We start from the raw sequence: 6,204 nt of genomic DNA, 5'->3' as shown, positions 1-6,204 counted from the left end.
ATGTGTCGCGGAGAACATCGCCGGCAAACGGGCAGCCGAGCCGATCGAACTAATCGTTTACGGTAAGCTAAAATCGATAACCAAAATAAACCGGGGTTGTATCCGGCCGTATAGCACCTGTCACCTTCGAAATGTTTTATTTTTTTTTGTTGTTTTGTCGAACAGAGAGAAGGGCGGACGAATGGTTTGGGTTGAATTTTAGAAGCAGTTTGTGGACATAACAAACTTTTAAGTGCAGAGGATTTCGAAAGGATTGTTTTTTTCGGAGAGAGAGCGAGAGTGAGAGAAAATTGGAATTGAATGGTGACTGGGGTCCATTTTATTGTCAACTTAGCAATGGGGTTCGTGATTTTATCGGATTAAGTTTGGTGAGCCATATGATTCGGTTCTCATAACTGGTTTTGTTCCGTGTTGATGAGTAGTGTGTAATCTTCTTTTCCGGATTCGTTGAACGTCGTCTAATGTTCGCATTTGATATGACCTAGAAATGGAGCTCAGGAGCTGTAGGAGAAATGGTTATCATATAATCCGATGAACTCATATCAAGTGTAGCTCCAAACGACTAATTTCAAAGAGCTGCAGTCGATAAATGCAATACACTGATTAATAACTGGACACTTCTAAACTAATTGGTAGCTCTAGCAGTTTTTTTTTAATTTTTACTATAGAGTTTTTAACCTTCGCCTCTTTTTGGGTTAAAGAAATCTCTTTTGCAAAAATCTCTAACCCTATGTGCAAGGTTGGGAATCGAACTCAGGTGAGCTGCGTATAGTTCTATAGCATATTGCAGTGCTAAAAATATTTATTTAACCAGACATTAAAAATCGGTCCTTTATCAGCAGTTCACTAAATTGGATTGCAGCAGTGGCGTGGCCAGGGAAGAGGTGTTGGGGTCTACCCAAACCAAAATTTATTGAATTGAAAAAAATTGATGCTGATAACTAGTTTAATTTGATAAAATATTTAATATTTAATATTTAAATAATAATTTTAGAAGTTAATTATCTGAACATTACATTGAGAACTTATTATTTTAAAAACCATTGGGACTTTTGGTAAATTGTGGGAATTGGATCTTTTAACTAATCTCTTAGTGAAAATCATATAGTTGACAAATCATGTCAATATCAAATAAAATACCTGTATGAAAACATCCACACACAAACTGATGAAAAATGATGTTTTCCGTTGGTCTTTAGTAGGTTAGGATCAGCTTTTATAAGCACCTGATCAGGGGCGGCGGAACACCTTTTTCTCGAGTGGGTAGTAAGATTCGGAGTGAATTCATCCCGTACTGACGAAAGTTCAGCTATGGCGTGTGTAAGTGAAAATGAAAATTCCTTGATAATATCTGGTGGCTATTTGGAAACACCATTTGTTAACAGAGCTGTATGTCCGACAGCGAAAATGTGTTTGTTGAATACAGATACTACAAATGCCACACCGCTAAATACCAATTACTCCATTCTTCTATTTATCGCGTGATCTAACTAAACAACACTCGACCGTGTACGAAAAAGTATTTTGTGTACGTACCCGCCTGGGAAGTAGAGATTGATGGTGTAGCCTCTGAGAAAGGCCTTAATTTCGAAATAGGGGGTGGCTCCTTCCAGATCCCTGTGCTGCAGTGAGTGAATATTCTGGTATGCAAGCAATTGCGCTCAGCAAAAATCGAGAAGTATCAGAAAACTTATTTTCCATCAGCCTCCTTTCGAGCCTTTCGCCGGATTTGTTCTTCCAAAATTTGTCCTTTTGAACGGATCTCGTCTATTTGCTCGCCTTTTTCTATCGCGGGGCATGCACTGCCGTCGTTGCAAACAATGGGCTCATTGTATAAATAAGGCATGGAATCCATGGAAAATGCGGAGAGGATCATGAAAACTATTTTTCTGTGTAGTGACTCCAAATGATTTGTCGACATTTCCCGCATATAAATTATACGGAGAAAAACTGAAGCATCCTTTTGAGAAACGCTGGGTAGAAATGTTAAAGAAAGCACCTGCCACGATTAATTTCTACGCTTCCTTGTTCACTAAAGAGCGAGATGTTGACAATCCCGTTGAGGGAGTATCTTCTAATGTTCCTGAAAGTTTTCGAAAGAGGAGAATCATTCCCTCTTCTAAGTTTCCTCGTAAAGGCCTGAAAGTGTCCCTTGACGGGTGATGCTATTATAAAACCGAAATAAATGGCTCCTGGTCTCGGAAAGCCCATATGGGACATCCAAAACTCCAAATGACTCTATATTTCAGTATTATTATTTTCCTAGCTTTCACACAAAAAATTTGCATTGTGTAAAACCTGCTTTACTTCTGAAGTAGATCTTCCTCAATTTTAACATTATTCGCCATGGCCGAAAAAAATTTTGAGGAGCGTTTTGGGGATCAAAACCTGCTATTATTTCAATCGGATTAGCATTTGCTCGGTACCAGGTACTGAAGTTGTCGCTTGCTTAATCCGAATCATTGGCAAAGATATATTGATATTGTTTCCATATACATCGCATTTCAGCTGGTTCTAGAAGACTTCAACTCAACCGATCGATCTTACTTCATGATATTCGCGACTATTTCAATATGATATCTTGAATAAAGTGGAAATGACACGAATGCTTACCAGCGCGGCCAAGCGCGTTAGATTTATCGTTGTACTCTACCTCATTAGTATGCTCATTGATCATAAGAGCAATGCGTATACTATATCAGAAACAATCGAATAAAAATAACAAATTCCCCCGGTGGAAGTATACAACGATTTGACTGGATTATTTCTCAACTCACTGCGTTTAAAGGTCAGACGAAACGAATACCCGGCGCGAACAACCGTGGACGGTTTCCTACTCCGTTGTGAGCAGAGTGCTCAGAATTGTATGCGAAAAGGTCCTGTGAGGACTTTTTGAACGCCGAATGGCCTAAATTTTTCTGAATATACGCGACGTTAGAAAGGTAAATGAAAAACTTGATGAAAATTGAAAAACGCAGTTATTGGCACCGGTTCGTCAACGGATTAACGAGAGAAACAACATTTCGTCTGGCAGCTGGGCCGTACGTTGTGTACTCAATTCGACCTTTAATCGGAATTCACGGAACTGAGAATCCTTTATTGGCGACAACAGCATTCCACGTAGATTCACATTCAAATGATAGACGTTTCGCGATGAAATTATAATAATGTATATAAATGTAATAATTGTTCTTCAAACACATTTATCTGACAACAAAGATACTCACGCCAAGCATTCTTCCCATAAAACTTATGGTTTTATATTTACCTACAACCATGCCCACATAGTTACAGTTACCAATAGACACTTCGATCGATGGAGTATGGAAGGCACTCCTTTTTTCCTGGCGAAAATATGGGCGTTCCTAGATTCTTTATGTTAAAATCGTTCCTGATTGCATGATACAAATATTAGTTTGAGTTCTTTCGCATTGTTCTTTTACGAGAAAAGTGGTACTTAGATTAGAATAGTAATAAGAAGGCGGACACGTAGGAATTAGAAGGTAATATTTGTGACAGATCGCACAGCTTTAACGAATTTTTTAGTATTGCTTGTCAGAGGACGCTCGAAAATTAGCAAATTTTGTGGGTTAATGGAAGTTTAGGAATCCTAAAGGCATCAACCAACCTTGGTTAAAAAGGAAGGATGGAGGTCGTGACTTCTTTCGGGTGGCATCTCGGGTCATGTCCAATCATTATACGTTGAATGCGCATCTCTGGCGTATTGGGGTCGAGGAGAGCGTTCTCTACACTCGCGGTGACGACTATCACGACATTAAACATGTTGTTGGGTCGTGCTCCTAGTGTTCTACACATCAAAAAATCTGAATGTTATCGTTGAGGTTATTTCAAACTTGCCACAATCTAACAAACCGTAATTGACGAAATGATTAAATATAACCATGTTCTGTTTAATTTTACACGAATGATGTACTTTCCATGCGTAGTGTCATAAAAGTACGCTCTTCAACATTCTAAACAAACTCCATATGTGGAGTAAAATTACGGGACTCGCAAAATTCAACAACATGTAAAATTAAAATCAAACATAAAACTATGTCATTTTTGATGCTCGTGTCATGATCAGGAGACGTAAATTTATGCGATTTTTTCCAGATGTGTAGCGCCAGATCTCCGGTTAACGAACACCTTCGGTCTGGTTCTAGTCCGAGATGTGCAGGCTATCCTTCAAATTTATTTATATCTTCTCTTTTGGTTGACTTGCTAACAGCTACCTGCAAATGTGGTCCCAAGAGTTCCCAGCGGATCCAAGGAGGCCAGTCGGCGATCCGGTTCATGATATCCTGATAGTGATCATCCGTTTACCACAATGCTACGAGTTAAATTTCTTTTTTTTTCCTGTCATTTTTGTCAGCTCTCTGCTCGCTTTCTCTGATACGGTCTTTGCTACTGATGTTGGAATCAACAATCTTTTGCCTTCCTTATAAAAAGTCTACTGATTATCTAGTGATTGTTTCTCTTTGTTTCAATTTTTAATCGAATGATTGTTCATGTTAAAAAATTACAAATTGTATAGATTGTCCTTAAAAATATTTCTAACTACATCCCATAGTCTGAATAAAATTGTATTAATATTTTTTGTCTATCGATCTGAACTCCTTATTTTAAGATGCAGATGTGTCCAAATGTATTTCCATAAGTATAAAAATGAAAAATAATCCCAAATTTCAAACAAATCCTAATTATTATCCCATATTCTCAAGAAATTTAAATTGTAAAGCAAAGAAATTTGTATCTGAATAAAAATATGGAATTTTTTTACATCGAGGATTTCTAATGCAAGAATTTTGTGCGCAAGACACATACGTGGTTAATCTCAGGTTTTAGTTTGTGCCAAACTTTCGAGTGGGTAAATCCCCCCTCGGTAATTTTCGAGTGGGTAGTACCCACGCATTCCGCCGGCCCTGCACTTGATTATCTTTTGTACTATCAGTTATTTGAATAGCCACTAAGTAGGATTGAAAATGATGAAAAATAAAAATATTGCCAAGTTAGTGAACAGACCTCGCTCTTATTATCACACCTTGCCGTAGCCCTTCCCGAGTTTCAAAAGAACTCGAAAATACCTCGCAGATCACTCGATCTATTGTCTTTTGTCCGAAAATGCGAATTTGGGCATTATATGCTAATTTTCTCAACGAACTCGCTTGCTAACGGTGATTGGCGGCGACAAAGAATTTGGGCGAACACCCTCAGGAATTTGATTGCTCAGTAACTAGTTGCCGGAATCTCTCTCGTCGTCTACTGCTATTTCGATGTTCTTCATAATACACTTATCGATCAGCTCACACTCGGTCGTGAGAAGGTCTCCATTGATATATCTTCATATGTCGGCCTGTGGTATATAGCCTTTGCTCGAGCTATTTACCTACTCGTAGAATTTTTGTAACTCTGTACAGATGCTCCATCGCCTCGGTATCCCGATCTTCCTCTAGGCGATTCCGAATCTATATTCACACGGTGGAAGGTGCGAACATTTGTGATATCGAAGAAGAAATTTCCGTTCCCTAGAACGTGGTCGATTTGGTTCTTAGTTTGTTAATCAGGTGATCTCAAGGGTCGCAGATGCGAAGCTTTACATTCTTCCGCGGGCTCCAAATGCCCGTAAAATGCATCTTCTCGGGTCTCGCTTTGAGAGGACAGTGCACGTTGACGACGCTGTAGTTGTAGAAAAAGTATTTGATACACACACATCCGTTCGTTGATCGTCTGCTGCTTAACTACGCGTTGGCGCATCTTGCTCAGTACTACGAAGCTGATTCCCAACTCGTTTATTGTGCAATCGCTCTAGTAGAATGTACCGCTCGATGCCCGCTTTTCCACGCATTCTGTCCCACCAAGCAAAGTTCCTACAATGCTACGGTTTTAAAATTGCGAATTTTCAGCACATCGTGTAGGATTCGTAGGAGGCAAGCAGAGTGACTTGTAGTTCGATGTGTCACGTTTCCAACCGTAGTCCTTTTTTCGTTACGTGGGCTTTAGCCGATTGTTCCGATCTGCCTTTTTTACCTGATTCTTCGTAACGTGGTGTTTTCTGGGCGGCTTGTTGGGTTTGATCCAACATCCTGTCTCGTCGAAGAACAGCCGTGCGGGATTTCTTTGCCATCTCACGTATTCAGTTCTGTCCACGGTAGGATTATAGCACCCATGCCCACTCGCACCTTCACATTTCGCTTCAACTGC

This window comes from Topomyia yanbarensis, unplaced genomic scaffold (genome assembly GCF_030247195.1).
Source record: "Topomyia yanbarensis strain Yona2022 unplaced genomic scaffold, ASM3024719v1 HiC_scaffold_199, whole genome shotgun sequence".
Taxonomy (NCBI): domain Eukaryota; kingdom Metazoa; phylum Arthropoda; class Insecta; order Diptera; family Culicidae; genus Topomyia; species Topomyia yanbarensis.
Note: the sequence above shows the minus strand (reverse complement) of the source record.